Below are 18,129 nucleotides of genomic sequence, written 5' to 3' on the forward strand. Positions count from 1 at the left end.
ACAGTCAAGTATTATGTCAGCTGTGGGCTTGTCATATATGGCCTTTATTATGCACATTCCTTCTATACCTAGTTTGTTGAGAGTTTTCATCATGAAAGGAGGTTGAATTTTCTTGAATTCTTTTTATGCATCTCTTGAGGTGATATGGTTATCTTTAATTCTATTAATGTGGTGTGTCATATTTATTGATTTGCATAGGTTGATCCATCCTTTGCATTCGTGAAATAAATCCCAGTTAACCGTGGTGCATGATCCTTTTAATGTGCTCTTGAAATTTGTTTGATTGACAGTTTTTGGCTAAAGACTTTGCATCTAACATTCATCAGAAGTAGTGGCTGGTAGCTTTCTTTTTATGTAGTGTCCTTATCTGGCTTTGGTTTCAGGGTAATGTTAGCCTCATAAAATAAGTTTGGAAGCATTTCCTTCTTTTCAATTTTTTGGAAGAGTTTGAGACGGATTGGTGTTAATCCTTCTTTAAATATTTGGGAGAATTCACCAGTGAAACCATCTAGTCCTTGGCTTTTCTTTGTTGGATGGTATTTGACTACTGACTCAATCTCCTTACTCATTATTGGTCTGTTCAGAGTTTCTATTTTTTGATAATTCAGTCTTGGTAGGTTGCATGTTTCTACGAATTTGTCCATCTCTTCTAAGTTATCCAATTTATTGGCATATAATTGTTCATAGTAGTTTCTTATGATTCTTCATATTTCTGTGACATCAGTTATAATGTGTCCTCTTTCATTTCTAATTTATTTGTGTATTCTCTCTTTTTTTCTTGGGCTAGCTGAAGTTTTCTCAATTTTGTTTATCATTTAAAAAAAACCTACTTGGTTTTGTTCATCTTTTCTATTGTTTTTCTGGTCTCTATTTCATTTTTTTCTATTCTGATCTTTGTTATTTCCTTCCTTATGCTAACTTTGGGCTAAGTTTGTTCTTATTTTTCTAGTTCCTTGAAGTGTAAACTTAGGTTGTATATTTGAGATCTTTCTTTTTCTTAATGTAGGCATTTAACACTATGAAATTCCCTCTTAGAACTGCTTTTGTTACACTGCATATGTTTTGGTATGTTGTGTTTCCATTTTTGTTTGTTCCAAGATATATTTTGATTTCCCTTTTGATTTCTTCTTTGACCCATTGGTTATTTAGACGTGTGTTAATTTCCACACATTTGTGAATGTTCCTGTTTTCTTCCTGTCATTATTTTCTAGTTTCATACCATTGTGGTCAGAAAAGATACTTGATATAATTTCAATCTTCTTGAATTTGCTAAGACTTGTGTTGTAACCTGACATATGATCTATCCTGGAGAATGTTCCATGTGCACTTGAGAATAATATGTTTTCTATTGCTGTTGGATGGAATATTCTGTATATGTCTGTTAGGTACATTTTTTTCTAAGGTATACCTCATGTCCAATGTTTTCTGATTGATTTCCTGTATGAATGATATATCCATTGTTGAAAGTGAGGCACTGCAGTCTCCTACTAGTATTGTATTGTCTATTTGTCCCTTCAAATCTGTTAGTATTGCTTAATACATATAGGTGCTCCAATGATGGGTGTATATATATTTACACTTGTCATATCATCTTGATGAACTGACCCCTTTACCATTATATAATGACCTTCTTTGTTTTGTTACAGCTTTTTAGATTAAAGTTTATTTTGTCTGGTATAAGCAGCTACCCCTGCTTCCTCTTGGGTTTCATTTGCACAGAATATCTTTTTCCATCCCCTTCCATCCCCTCCAGTTTGAGTTTATGTGTATCCTTAAAGCTGAAGTGAATCTCTTGTAGGCAGCATATAGTTGGCTATTACTTTTTTTTATCATTTCAGTCACTCTAGTCCTTTTGATTGGAGAATTTAATCCATTTACATTTAAAGTAACTATTGATAGGCAAGGACTTACTAATGCCACCTTAGTAGTTGTTTCTGGCTGTTTCGTAGTTCCTTCCTTCTTTCTTTCCTTCCTTCCTGTCTTTCTTTCTGTCTTCCTTTGTGACCTGATTTTTTTTTGTAGTGCTATACTTTGATTCCCTTCTCTTTGTTTTTGTGTATCTATTGCAGATTTTTTTTTTAAAGATTGGCACCTGAGCTAATAACTGTTGCCAATCTTCCTTTTTTCTGACTTTCTCCCCAAATCCACCCAATACATAGTTGTGTATTTTTAGTTGTGGGTCCTTCTAGTTGTGGCATGTGGGATGCCACCTCAACATGGCCCAACAAGTGGTGCCATTTCCATGCCCAGGATCTGAACCAGCGAAACCCTGGGCCGCTGAAGCGGAGCATGCAAACTTAACCACTCGGCCACAGGGCTGGCCCCTACTGCAGGTTTTTACTTTGTGGTTACCTTGAGGGTCACACAAAACCCCTCATTTATGTAACAGTATATTTTAAGCTGATAACAACTTAACTTTGATCATATAAAAAACCCTAGCTTTTTATTTTTCCCCCATATTTTACATTTTTAACTTCATAACTTAACCTTTTTATATTGTGTATCCAATTACAAAAATTATTGTAGCTATAGTTATTTTTAATACTTTTGTCCTTTAACCTTTATACTAGAGTTAAGTGATTAACACATCACACTACAGTATTAGAGTATTCTCAATTTGCCTATCTATTCACCTTTAGCTTTGTGTTTTATATTTCAATATGTTTTCATGTTACTAATTAACATCCTTTTCTTTCAGCTTGAAGAACTTCTTTCATCATTTCTTGTAAGGCAGGTCTAGTGGTGATGAATTCCCTCAGCTTTTGCTTATTTGGGAAAATTTTCCTCTCTATTTCTGAAGGTCAACTTTGCCAGGTAAAGTATTTTTGCTTGGTGGTTGTTTTCCTTCAGTAATCTGAATAAATCATCTCACTCTCTCCTGGCCAGCAAGGTTTCTGCTGAGAAATAATCTGACGGTATTATGAGGGTTCCCCTGTATATGAGGAATTTTCTCTTGCCTCTTTTAAAATTCTCCCTTTGTCTTTAAGACATTATTATTATAATGTCTCTTAGAGAAGATCTTGTTGGGTTGAAATTGGGGACCTATGAGCTTCGTGAACTTGGATGTTCAAATCTATCCCCAGACATGGGAAGTTCTCAGCTTTTATTTCTTTAAATAAGCTCTCTGCCATTTTCTGTCTTTCTTCTCATTTTGGGACTCCAGTAATGCAAACATTGTTTTTCTCAATGATATCCCACAATTCATGGAGCCTTTCTTCATTCTTTATCTTTTTTTTCATTCTCTTCTGACTGGATAATTTCAAATGACGTATCTTCTACTTTACAGATTCTTTCTTCTGTTTGATCCAAGTCTGTTGTTGATGCCCTCTATTGCATTTTTCATTTCATTCATTGTATTCTTCATCTCCAGAATTTCTGTTTGGTGATTTTTTATGACATTTATCTCTCTGTTAATCTTCTCATTTTGTTAATGTATTATTTTCCTAATTTCATTGAATGATCTTTCTCTGTTTTTGTAGCTCACTGAGCTTCCTTATACCAACTATTTGGAATTCTTTATTGGAAATATCACACATCTCCATTTCTTTAGGATTGGTTACTAGAAAATTATTATGTTCCCTTTGTGGTACCATTTTTCTTTGATTTTTTTTATGCTAAGTCTAGAATTGCAGTTTTCACATTCGATGAAGGAGTCACCTCCTCCAGTCTTTACTGACTGACTTTGGGAGAGGAATACCTTATGTGAGCCCTGTTAGGGTTTCTGAGGCTTTCTCATACCTTTTCTATGGATACTCTTGCTCCACATTTCTTGTCTCTTCTTGGGGGAAAATTCTTAAGATTGTATGCATTCTCTCAATCCTGCAAAGCCAGAACAGCTGCTGACAGCTTCCCATTTGTTTTCCCTAGGGTGGTGCTGAATGCTCAAGTTTCTGTGCTTCCTCCCATTCCCAAAGTCAGGCTGGCTTTCTACATGTGATCACTAGCCATCTGCAAATGTTCACTCTTGCTACCCTTGGGAGCATGCACAATGAGTTGGCCATGGGGTGAAGAAGAGTGTGTGCTGAGGTACACAGTCCATTGAGGGTGCCCATGGGTCAGTTGGGGGTATCCTTAGGCAAGGCATCTCCAGCAGGTCATGGGTAGGCTTTCTCATGGAGTGGTTAGTGGGATCTGCATCCTTTTGATGCCCTCCAAGAGCCCCGGTTGCTATTCTCCCAGCTGCTCCCCACCCCACAGTTGTGTAGCACACCTCGATATTCTGGATGGGGTAAGAAGCGGGTTTCTTTGGCAGCATCCTACACAGCTGGGGAAGATGAAAACTTACTCATATTCTCTCACCTTCCCCTGTGAGAGATGTTACAGCCTAAGAAGGGCTCTCTTGGCACTAAGCTGTGCCTCTTTGGAGGAGGTTCCTCTTACCCTCTACAATGCATCCAAGCTCAGATTTTTTTTCTCCAATGGTGTACTAGAACTTCTCTGCTGAAGTCTCGGACTTCAACAAAGTCACTTTCATCTATGAGTGATTGTCAAAATGGATATTGTTTGGGGGAAGATCATAAAAAAACTCTTATTGTGCCATTTTGATTAAAAGTCACTTTCAATATAGTGTCATACATGCTATTATTGAAGAATTCAAATGGTGCTATATTACCATAATGGGCAGGGTACCTATGTCCACCAGGGTAATTCTTGAAGAGCTTCACAGAGGAATTAATTTTTGAACTGAGCTTTTAGTAATCAGAAGTTCTCCTAGTAAAGAAGGAAAAGAAGGGCATTCCAAGCAGAAGACAAAAACATGTACAAAGGCAACAGAAGCAATATAAATTAAGTCAAGTTAAGCCAACTTCTAATATTTCAGTAAAACTGGACAGTAGAGTCTAAGGATGGGAAGGGTAGAGGGGAATGGAGAGGTAGAGATATTATAGGTAATATGGCAGCAGTTCTCAAACTTTCTGGTCTCAGAAGCCCCTTATACTCTTAAAAAAAATTGAAGACACCAAAAACCTTCTGTTTATATGGACTATACTGATATTCATGATATTAAAATTATATCAAATTTTACAAACACTAGAATACATAAGCACATTTTCTTTTGGTCAGCAGAATGATGATGTCATTGCATATCGCATACCTTCTGGAAAACTTCACTGTATACTTTTGAGAGAATGAAAATGGAAAGGACATTTCCCATAGCAGGGAAAAGATGACATTTCAAGGAGATAGGGGTTAATGGTAACAGCTCTATTCCATAAATATTGCTCAAGTATCTATGTCAGGTGTGTAGAAACACTTTCAATCTTGTGCCTTCATCTACAATCTCTTTGAAGATAATCTCTATATTTTTATCTCTGCAAAAAACTATTTCCCAAGCTTCAACCCATTCCAGCCCTGTTAGACATCTCCCTGTGGATATCCTTCCTATAACCTGAGTATTGGCACATAATAGTCAATTAAAATTTGTGCATAAAATATTCATTGAGCACTTATTATATGTCAGGCACTATATCAGAGGTTGAGAAGCCATCTGTGAATCACACAGACAAAACTATGTGATCTCAGGTAGCTGGCATTCTAGTGAGGGTGACAGACAATAAAAATTAAGTAACTAAAATACAGAATACATTTGAGGTGATAACTGCCATGAATAAAAGTAGAATAATTTCTAATTGAGGAACTACAACCAACAGTCATATTAGCATGTAAAATAAACTTGTTCTTTGCCTTTCTTTGTAGAACTCATTCATTTTCGATCCTGTGACAGCAAAAGTATACCTAGGAGGATCTATAGCATTCAAAGTCTGTAGTTAGTTTAGCTGGTTATAGAACAGTGCAAATGACTCCATGTTTAAGAGTTCACATCTTATTTGGGCATATTATTCTTCAATTTCTTACATGACCAAAACCCACATTTTAATTCCAGCATCTATATCACAATCGGATTCCTTTGATTAAAAGGAATATTAGGTAAAAGAGTATAAAACTATATTGACATGGCCTATCCTCAAACCTAGAGGAATAATTCCGAGCACATGCCTTATTGAAAACAGATTAAGAATGGCACTTACATTCAGTAACTAGAGAAGAAAAATACAAATGATGTACACATAAATGTAGTTCATAGAAGACAGCACATATTCTGTATTTATACCAATCCAAAGGGTAAAAAAAAGATCATGTTTAGATTCTTCACATAATGGCAGGCCACATTTGTTCCAAGGAGATGATCTGAACTCAGAAGTTTAGGAATGAGCACAGAAACAGGGTTATCAGCACGGGCATATTTCTTTAACCAGTTATTTGAACATTTAGTGCAATATCACAATTATGAAATATAGCATCAAGAGCATCTGCTGAAACGCTTGGTAGTAGTCTCTAAGCAATTTTCTTTTTTTTAACAGATACTTTTAAAAACAAAATAAATGAAGGACTTTGGAGAAAAGTATACATGTGTAACTCTGAAAAATAAGGCCTTCTATAAACAATACATTTAATTTAAAAATACGTGCCACATTCATGAATCAAGGTACTTGGTCTATTTGAGCAAGTTTGAATCAATTGAGAAAGAATAAACTACTTCTTAAAATTGCATTATATTATGTGTGACTTTAAATATACAAATAATTAGCCATTGGGCTCGATAGTTTGCTTATGGCCATTGTTCTAAATCCAAGCTGATGTAAAAACCATATAACACCAAGAATAACATGTAGCAAACTGTGCTTAGCATTTTAGACATCATTCCATTTAATTCTTACAACCTTTCAAAGTCAGCATGATGATAGTAGATTAGCATAGAAAGTTTATCATATATTTAAAAAAGAAAACTGAAGCTCCCAAAGATTCATTCACTTACAAAACATTTGAGCACATGCTATAAGTTTTGTGTTAGTAAGTCTATTACAGTTGACATCTGCTTATTTTTGCCTCATATGGACCCATTCTTCTTTTAACAATACCACTTCTATGGTCCTATGGAGGACCACTATTCCCCAATCTCTATCCATACATTTCTGGTAGACTGACACCACTCCACCCTCAGCTGTAGGCAAGGGCATGTGACCAAGGCTTGCTTCATTGGCATATTCCACCCCTCTAGTATCAGAGATTGGTTCAGAGATGGGCATTTGGCACAATGAGACTCAATTCCAGGACATTTTATGGAACTTTTGGCATTGAAAACTCTCTTCAACTGGAACTGCTAATTCTGAGGTTATAAGCCTAGAGAGTTAGAACCAGAAACCCCATGGAAAATGTCCAGCGGTAGAATGAAGTCATCCAAAAGGCACAGTCACTAGATCAGGGTGGGAGACTGGAAGAGTGGAGGGAGGACTAGAGAGGCGATCTGGATTTCCTCACTTTAACTTCTGGATCAGACTATACCTGAAGCTAATACTATCATTGAATTTCTCACATATATAAGACAATAAATTGTCTTTTTTTCTTAAACCATTTTTGAAGTTGGCTTCTTTTACAGAAGGTAAATAAATCCTAATTAATTATACTTGCTTCAGATATAAAGATATCAAATAATAGTGACTACATGTGAACTAAAATAATAGGTTTTAAAATCTGTGTTTTTTCCTATTTTGCAATAGTGACTCCTCAACATACTTACCAGTATGTATCTCTATTTAATTATTAGTGAGCTCCAAAAACAACTCTGTGTTTAGCACTTGCTACTCATCCTTTCATTTGTTCAGCATGAGTATTACCTGTTAAGGGAACAGCTAATATTAGATACTTTGGAAGGCATAACAAAACAGTACTATAGTTGGCCTGATTATATGTGTTCCTGACCCTTAAGGAGTTTGTAGACTTAATGAAGATAAAATGTGCGGAAATCTAAAATAATCCAAAGCAACATAGGTAAAATATGGAACAGGCTAAGAACAAGAGGGATAAAAGATACAGAATAGTGGATTGGTACAAATATTGAACAGGGACCTCTTTGTGAACAGTATCAGATTTTAAAAAGGGCAGCTAGATAATACCCTGAAACTCAAACCCAAGACTGCACTATATATGGAGGCTCACTGATATCTTACATTGAATGTGAAATAAATAGCGCACTGTGGGACTCATTCAAGTGATGATACTTTCTGTAAAGTCTTCTCTGAAATCAATGTGCTTCTGTTATTGGTCTGCCGTAAGCCCCACTTGTCAGCCATTTTCTTAAAAATAAAACTATTACCATCAATTCTGAAGAATAAGTTGTAATTGTGCCCTAGCTCTTATTAGCCTCTTTTTATAGCCCATTATACATCCTCAACTTTTCTTTCTTTATTAAAAGAAATAATTTCCATTACTTGTGAGTTTATAAAGCAATAAACCCCTCTTGATTACTCAGCACTTTTACAGAAACCATTTCCTGGTAATTGCATGGTAAGTAAGTAAAACTATCCCATTATACTAAATTTAACTTAAAAGTCATTTCTCTGTGTTTTCTCAAAATTTCAATTATCATACAAGTTTGGTCTGGAATAGTTAGGTGATTTTCATCTCTATATATTAGTTCATTAGTCCTAAAACTAAGCTGACTAGAAAGAAAAGCTATAGATGGATTCAAGATGAAAAAGTGCTATACCTTTGTGAATGACGTAAGTGAACTGATTTTAATAATCCTTAAAACACAGTGGACTTTTGAACTTGTTTCCTCTGCCTAAAACATTCTTTCCCCAGTTTGTCACATGCCCTGCTTCCCAAATTCATTCAGGTCTGTGCTCAGATGTCACTTCTTCATACAAACCTTCTTTGACTGGCTTACCTAAAATAGCTAGGTTATTCATCACTCTTTATCTTCTAACTTGCTTTATTTTTCTTCCTAGCTCTTATCACTAAGAGATCTTATATTACTTATTTATTTAATTTTCAGGAGGAGCAGAAACTTTATCTTTCCCAACACCTAGAAAATTCCATAGCAAATAGAAAGTACTCAATAACTATATGTTGAATAAATACATAAATTCAGGAACCTAGTTTATTCAACTTTATAGCTGCTTCTAACCTTTTAGTCTATTCACTGATTATGAGCATCCCAATTTGAGACTAAGTAAAGGAACAAAAAGAAAACAATAATAAAACTGAAACAGGGATTTTAAAAACACAAAAACAGGACCAATGAAGATTTTCAAAAATCTCATTTCATTAGAAATCATATGAAGGACAAATTTTAGAATAAATTACAATCATTCACCAGTCAAATGACTCAATTCTTTTTTTTGTGTTATTAAAACTCCCAGTGTTCTTAAATATATGAGAAAATGGACAATCTTAGACACTAGTGGGGAGCGTATAACAGTGCAATCTTTCATGAGGGAAATTTGGCAATAGGTAACAAATCCTTACCTTTATTTAAGCATACAGTCCAATATATAAACCCTATTTTACAGAGGTTCTAGTAAGGAAATTATTTTTGATATGTTCAAAGATCAAGCTAAATGGATGTTTCTCGCAGTATTGTTTATAATAGTGAAAAATTAGAAACTAAATATCAAAAAGTGAGGACTGGTTAAAAACATCTACAGTGCATTAGTGCAAAAATATTTTATACAATCATTCAAAATAATATTGCTGAACAATATTAAATGTCATGGAAAGTGTTCACAATATATTAAGTGAAAAATAAGTTATTAAAAAATTTTACAGTATGATTTAATTTTCAAGTATTATTTAAAAATGTGTAATATGACTCCATAATATATAATATATTCATATAATGTAATATAATTCTAAATATGACCTAAAAGCCACAAACTATAATGGAAATGATTGACAGATTTCACAATATAAAGATTATAAAACTTCTTAAAAGTAAATAGCAAAGATAAAACAAAATAAACAAGATTAAAATACATGTACAATACTGAAAATAATTTGTAACATAAAAAATGTGTAATATGAGTATGTCCAGTTACATAATTTTTTTAAAAAGAACTAGAAGATGCACCCCTAGGGCTCACAGTCAACCACACTGTGGGCCTGCCCCACCCATCAGTCCACACACGGCAGTCACATGCTGCTGGGCCTTGTGGGAGTCATGCAGGGGCCTGCCTCACCTACCAGCACAGCCACAGCAGTCACAGACCCACCACAACATAAAGGCACATGGAACCTACACAGGGGACACTTGTGGAGCAGCTGGCTTTGGTGGCCAGAGAAGAGCATGCTGCTGGGCCCCATTAGACATCTCCTACATAAGGCCACTTTTCCAAGATCAGGAGACATAGTTGATCTACCTAATACACAAAAATAAACAGAAAATTTAGGCAAAATGAGGAGATACAGGAATATGTTCCAAATCAGAGAACAAGTAAATCCTCAGGAAAACAACTAAGTGAAACAGATAAGCAACCCACCTGACAAAGAGTACAAAGTAATGGTCATGAGGATGCTCACTGAACTCAGTAGAAGAATGAACATAGGGAGAAATTCAACAAAGAGTTATGAAATATAAAACAGAACCAGTCAGAGCTGAAGAATATAATAACTGAAATGAAAAATTCACTAGAGGATATTAACAGCAGAGTTGATACAGAAGAATGGATCAGAGATCTGGACAATAGAGGAGAAGAAATCACTCAAGCGGAACAGAAAAAAGAATTTGAAAAATGAGGACAGTTTAAGGGACCCCTGGGACATCAAATAAATCCAACATTCACATTATAGGGGTCCCAGAAGGAGAAGAAAGAGAGAAAGGAGCAGAAAACATATTTAAAGAAAGAATAGCTGAAAACTTCCCTAACCTGGTAAAAGAAATAGACAATCAAGACCAGGAAGCACAGGGTGTCCCAAACAAGATGAACCCAAACAGGTCCACATCAAGACAGATCATAATTAAAATGTCAAAAATTAAAAATAGCTGCTCCTCTTGGGCTGGGAAACCCAGCCCCATGCTAGTCTGCGGGGCTGCCGGTCGCCCCCGCCTACAAGACCTGCGGGGAGGGCCTGCGCGAGCTCAGGATGCAAAGCCTAAAGACGTCCACACGGAGAGTTATGACGTCCTGGATCATCAAAGAAAAGTTACATTTCGTGGAGGGCGGGACCAAGATGGCAGAGTGAGAGGTCTTCTTTGTCTCTCCCCCGTCGAATCTACAACTAATTGGACATTCACCGATTAACAAAGGATATCCAGATAGCATCTCAAGACGCCTAAATGCCTCGTGCTACTACACATCGGAAGGCGGACGGACTTCCCCCCAGGAGTAGGTGGAAATAGGTGAAAACTCTCCGACCCCCGACCCCCGGACAGCCTAGTTCCTGCAGGAGGCTCTCTTCCAGCGGACTCCCCCGTGGCATCGCCACCCACCAAGGGCAGGAGTGTGCACTCACCAGTGGAGCGACAGTGGAAACAGGTGACAACACCCCTACCCAAGCCCCCTGCGATCACACCTGAGCCCAGGGGGAAATCCCCAGGGTCCCACACCCACCGGCAGGGAAGGCCTCCACTTGCCATTAGCAGGGAGGCCCCACCCAGAAGCCAGAATAAAGAGAAGCTCCTGGCAGGCCCGGCACAGCACCAGAAAACAAGCTGCCACTGAGCTCACGGTCTCTGGCACACAGCTCGGTGAAGGAGCACTCAGACTTCCCGTAGACGTGCTTGGGGACATGGTTGGAGCTCCAGAGCCTGGCTCTGCAGCGCGGGGGAAGGTTCCAGGGCCCCACATCTCCCCAGCAGGGAAAGCCTCTGCTCGCCATTAGCAGGGAGGCCACGCCCAGAATCCAGGACAAAGGGAAGCTCCCAGTGGGTAGATGCCCCCGGGGCGGCTCCAGACCACAAGCTGCCCCTGGGCTCACGGTCTCTGGTGCATGGCTTGGTGTAGGGGGTGCCCAGATTTCACATAGATGTACCTGGGGAGACGGTTGGAGCTCCAGCGCCTGGCTCTGTGGCACAGGGGAAGGCTCCGGGGTCCCACATCTCCCCGGCAGGGAAAGCCTCTGCTCACCATTAGCAGGGAGGCCACGCCCAGAATCCAGGACAAAGGGAAGCTCCCAGTGGGAGGATCACCTGGGGTGGCTCCAGGCCACAAGCTGGCGCTGGGCTCACAGTCTCCTGCACACGGGTTGGTGCAGGGGGTGCCCGGACTTCCCGTGGATGCGCTTGGGGACTGGGTGGAGCTCCAACACCTGGCTCTGCGGCCCAGGGGGTCGCTCCAGGGTCCCACACCCCCCCAGCAGGGAGGGCCTCTGCTCGCCATTGGCAGGGAGGTCCCGCCCAGCATTCGGAACACCAGGAAGCTCCCTAGAGCAGAATTCCCCACAAGGCAGCAGCTTACAAGCCACTGCCAGGCCCACGGACTCTGGCCATGTCCCAGGCGAGGCAAGGGGCTCCCAGAGATCCCATGAGAGTGAAGTGGGGCAGAGTAGAGCTCCGGTGAAACGGCTACGTAGCCCAGGGGGGATCTCCAGGTTCTTACAGCAGCCTCAGCGAAAGCCTCTGCACAGCACTAGTGGAGAGGTCCCAACTGGCAATCGCAAGGCGGGAAGGCCCTGGGGCAAAAGCAGCACAGGTAAGCTAACGACAGACTGCAGAAGATACCCATAGGTCTGCTGGGACCTATAGTGGACAAGTGTGATCTGGTGGGCTCTGTTAGGGACAAATCAGAGATTATAGGTGATCCTGCTCCTGGCTGATGGGAAAGCCCACAACACTGCTGCAGACCACAAGGAGGAAGCGCGTCTAGGTGGGCTGCAGCAGTAGGCACCAGCAGCCTGAGGCCCCCTTGCGATTGCCCCCACAACTGACGAGGGACACCACAGGACCACTGCCACTACGAGGAGGAGTCCAGGCCCAGTCAGTAACAGCTGACAGGGTTCCTGGTTGGGGCAGTCTATACAGCTGCCCCCCACACACACACACCAGATGCAACAAGTGGAAGCAGCGACTAAACTCTATCTCTATGAGGAGGCACAAATCCACACCATGAAGCAGTATGAAAAAATATATTACATCTCCAGAACAAAAGGAAAATGATAAGCACCCAGAAAACAATCCCAAAGCCAATGAAATCTATAACCTAAATGACAATGATTTCAAAACTACCATTATGAAAAAACTCAACGACCTAAAATAGAATTCAGATAGACAACTCAATGAGTTCAGGAGCTATGTCACAAAAGAGCTTGACACTATAAAGAAGAACCAATTAGAAATACTGGAGATGAAGAACAGAATGGAGGAGATTAAGAAAAATCTGGACTCTCTGAACAGTAGGGTCAATAATATGGAGGACAGAATTAGCAATTTGGAGGATAGGAATATAGAAATGTTGCAGGCAGAGGAGGAGAGAGAATTAAGACTAAAAAGAAATGAAGAAACTCTCTGAGAATTATCTGACTCAATTAGGAGATGCAACATAAGGATTATAGGTATACCAGAGGGAGAAGAGAAGGAGAAGGGGGCAGAAGGCCTGTTCAAAGAAATAATAGCTGAGAACTTTCCAAACTTTGGAAGAGAGATGGAACTTCACGTCACAGAAGCCAATAGATCTCCAAACTTTATTAACGCAAGAAGACCAACCCCAAGACATATAGTAGTGAAACTAGCAAAAGCCAACGACAAAGAGAAAATACTAAGGGCAGCCAGGCAGAAGAAAATAAATTACAAAGGAAACCCCATAAGGCTATCAGCAGATTTCTCAGGAGAGACCTTACAGGCTAGAAGAGATTGGAATGAAATATTCAAAACTCTGAGGGACAAAAACCTGCAGCCAAGAATACTCTACCCAGCAAAAATATCCTTCAAATATGATGGAGAAATAAAAACTTTCCCAGATAAACAAAAGATAAGGGAGTTCATCACCACAAAACCTCCTCTTCAAGAATTGCTCAGGAAGAAACACAATCATGAAAAATCAAAAAAAGGAAAGGGGTTACAAAATCCAGAACAAAGGAGATAAGCAGAAGGACAATAACACAAAGTAACAGTTCTCCATCAGGACAAAATGCAAAAGAACCAGAAAACAAGTGATAAAAGTGCAACAGCAGGCCCCCACATTTCAATAATCACACTAAACGTGAATGGATTGAACTCTCCAATCAAAAGGCACAGAGTGGCAGGATGGATCAAAGAACAAGATCCAACAATATGCTGCCTCCAGAAAACACACCTCAGCCCCAAAGACAAACACAGACTCAGAGTGAAGGGATGGAAGATAGTACTCCAAGCACATAATGAACAAAAGAAAGCAGGTGTTGCCATACTTATATCAGACAAAGTAGACTTCAATGCAAAACAGATAAAGAAAGACAAAGAGGGGTAGTATATAATGATAAAAGGGACGCTCCACCAAGATGACATAACAGTTATAAATATATACGCACCTAACACAGGAGCACTAAAATTCGTAAAGGAACTATTAACGAAACTAAAAGGAGACATCAACAGCAATACAATAATAGTAGGGGACCTCAACACCCCATTAACACCAATGGACAGATCATCCAGACAGAAAATCAACAAGGAAATTGTAGAATTAACTGAAAAATTAGGTCAGATGGACCTAATAGATATATATAGGACACTTCATCCAAAAACAGCAGGTTACACATTCTTCTCAAGCACGCATGGAACATTCTCAAGGATAGACTGTATCTTGGGAAACAAAGCAAGCATCAATAAGTTCAAGAGGGTTGAAATAATATGAAGCCTCTTTTCTGATCACAATGCTATGAAACTAGAAATCAACTACAAGAATAAAGCTGGGAAAGGGCCCAAAACGTGGAGACTAAACAACATGCTACTGAACAAACAATGGATTACTGAAGAAGTTAAAGAAGAAATCAAATATTATCGGGAGACAAATGAAAATGAAAACACACGGTACCAAATTATTTGGGATGCAGCAAAGGCAGTCCTAAGAGGGAAATTCATTGCAATACAGGCTCACCTCAATAAGCAAGAAAAATCTTACATAAACAACCTCAAACAACACCTAACGCAATAAGAAAAAGAAGAACAAACAAAGCCCAGAGTCAGTAGAAGGAGGGAAGTAATAAGAATTAGAGCAGAAATAAATGATATTGAAAAAAAAGACAGTAGAAAGGATAAATGAAACAAAGAGTTGGTTCTTCAAAAAAATTAACAAAATCGACAAAGCCTTAGCCAGACTCACTAAAAAAAAAAAAAAAGAGAGAAGTCTCAAATAAATAAAATTAGAAACGAGAGAGGAGAAATCACAACAGATACTGAAGAAATACAAAGGATCATAAGAGAATACTATGAAAAACTATATGCCAACAAATTGAACAACCTAGAAGAAATGGATAAATTCCTAGCCTCATACAACCTACCCAAACTGAATCAGGAAGAAATAGAGAATCTGAATAGACCAATCACAAGTAAAGAAATAGAAACAGTAATCAAAAACTTCCCCAAAAATAAGAGTCCAGGACCAGACGGCTTCTCTGGAGAATTCTACCAAACATTCAAAGAAGATTTAATACCTATACTTCTCAAACTGTTCCAGAAAATAGAGGAAGATGGAGCACTCCCTAATACATGCTATGAAGCCAACATCACTCTGATCCCCAAACCTGACAAGGGCAACACAAAGAAGGAAAACTACAGGCCAATATCACTGATGAACATAGATGCAAAATCCTCAACAAAATTTTCGCAAACCGGAAATAAGCCAGTCAGAGAAAGACGAACTCTATATGACTCCACTCATAGGTGGAAGTTAGTATATTGATAAGGAGATCTGATCGGTGGTTACCAGGGAAAAGGGGGGATGGGGGGAGGGCACAGAGGGGGAAGTGGTGTACCCACAACATGACTAACAAAAATGTACAACTGAAATCTCACAAGGTTGTAATCTATCATAACATTAACAAAAAAAAAAAGTGAAGGTTTTAAAAGCAGAAAAAAAAAATTTTCGCAAACCGAATGCAACAATATATCAAAAAGATTATACACCATGATCAAGTGCGATTTATACCAGGGACACAGGGATGGTTCAACATCTGCAAGTCAATCAACGTGATTCACTACATTAACAATATGAGAAACAAAAACCACATGATCATCTCAATAGATGCAGGGAAAGCATTCGACAAGGTCCAACATCCATTTATGATAAAAACCCTCAATAAAATAGGTATAGAAGGAAAGTACCTCAACATAATAAAGGCCATATATGACAAACCCACAGCCAACATCATACTCAACAGACAAAAACTGAAACCCATCCCTCTCAGAACAGGAACAAGACAAGGGTGCCCACTTTCACCACTCTTATTCAACATAGTAATGGAGGTGTTGGCCAGAGCAATTCGGCAGGAAAAAGAAATAAAAGGAATCCAAATAGGCAACAAAGAAGTAAACCTCTCGCTGTTTGCAGATGACATGATCTTATATATAGAAAACCCCAAAGAATCCATACAAAAACTATTAGAAACAATCAACAACTACAGCAAAGTTGCAGGGTATAAAATCAACATACATAAATCAGTAGCATTTCTATATGCTAACAATGAACTAACAGAAAAAGATCTCAAGAACTCAATCCCATTCACGATCGCAACAAAAAGAATAAAATACCTTGGGATAAATTTAACCAAGGAAGTGAAAGATCTATACAATGAAAACTACAAGATCTTCTTGAAAGAAATTTGACAACGACATAAAGAGATGGAAAGACATTCCATGCACATGGATTGGAAGAATAAACATAGTTAAAATGTCCATACTACCTAAAGCAATCTACAGATTCAACACTATCCCAATCAGAATTCCAATGTCATTCTTTACAGAAATTGAACAAAGAAGCCAAAAATTCATATGGGGCAACAAAAGACCCCGAATTGCTAAAGCAATCCTGAGAAAGAAGAACAAAGCTGGAGGCATCACAAAATCCCTGACTTCAAAACATACTACAAAGCCACAGTAATCAAACAGCATCATACTGGTACAAAAACAGATGCACAGATCAATGGAACAGAATTGAAAGCCCGGAAATAAAACCACACATCTATGGACAGCTAATCTTTGACAAAGGAGCTGAGTGCCTACAGTGGAGGAAAGAAAGTCTCTTCAACAAATGGTGCGGGAAAACTGGACAGCCACATGTAAAAGAATGAAAATCAACCATTCTTTTTCACCATTTACTAAAATAAACTCAAAATGGATCAAAGACCTAAAGATTAGGCCTGAAACAATAAGTCTTCTAGAAGAGAATATCGGCAGCACACTCTTTGACATCACCTTCAAAAGAATCTTTTCAGACACGATAACCCCTCACATGAGGGAAACAATAGAAAGAATAAACAAATGGGACTTCATCAGGCTAAAGAGCTTCTTCAAGGCAAGGGAAAACAGGATTGAAACAAAAAAACAGCCCACTAATTGGGAAAAAATATTCACAAGTTATTTATCCAACAAAGGGTTAATCTCCATAATATACAAAGAACTCACACAACTCAACAATAAAAAATCAAATAACCCAATTACAAATGGGCAGGGGACATGAACAGACATTTCTCCAAAGAAGATATACAGATGGCCAATAGACACATGAAAAGATGCTCATCATCACTAATCATCAGGGAAATGCAAATCAAAACTACACTAAGATATCACCTTACACCTGTTAGAATGGCAAAAATATCCAAAACCAAGAGTGACAAATGTTGGAGAGGCTGTGGAGAAAAGGGAACCCTCATACACTGTTGGTGGGAATGCAAACTGGTGCAGCCACTATGGAAAACAGTATGGAGATTCCTCAAAAAGTTAAGAATAGAAATACCTTATGACCCAGCCATCCTACTACTGGGTATCTATCCTAAGAACCTGAAATCAGCAATTCCGGAAGTTCCACGCACCCCTATCTTCATTGCAGCATTATTCACAATAGCTAAGTCATGGAACCAACCTAAGTGCCCAGCAACTGATGATTGGATAAAGAAGTTGTGGTATATATACACAATGGAATACTACTCAGCCATAAAAAAGGACAAAGTCGTTCCATTCACAACAACATGGATAGACCTTGAGAGCATTATGTTGAGTGAAATAAGCCACACAGAGAAAGACGAACTCTGTATGACTCCACTCATAGGTGGTAGTTAACATATGGACAAAGAGAAGTGATCGGTGGTTGCCAGGGGAAAGGGGGGTGGGGGGGGGCGGGCACTAGGGGTGAAGTGGTGTACCTACAACATGACTAATAATAA

Source organism: Equus quagga, chromosome 10 (genome assembly GCF_021613505.1).
Source record: "Equus quagga isolate Etosha38 chromosome 10, UCLA_HA_Equagga_1.0, whole genome shotgun sequence".
NCBI lineage: Eukaryota > Metazoa > Chordata > Mammalia > Perissodactyla > Equidae > Equus > Equus quagga.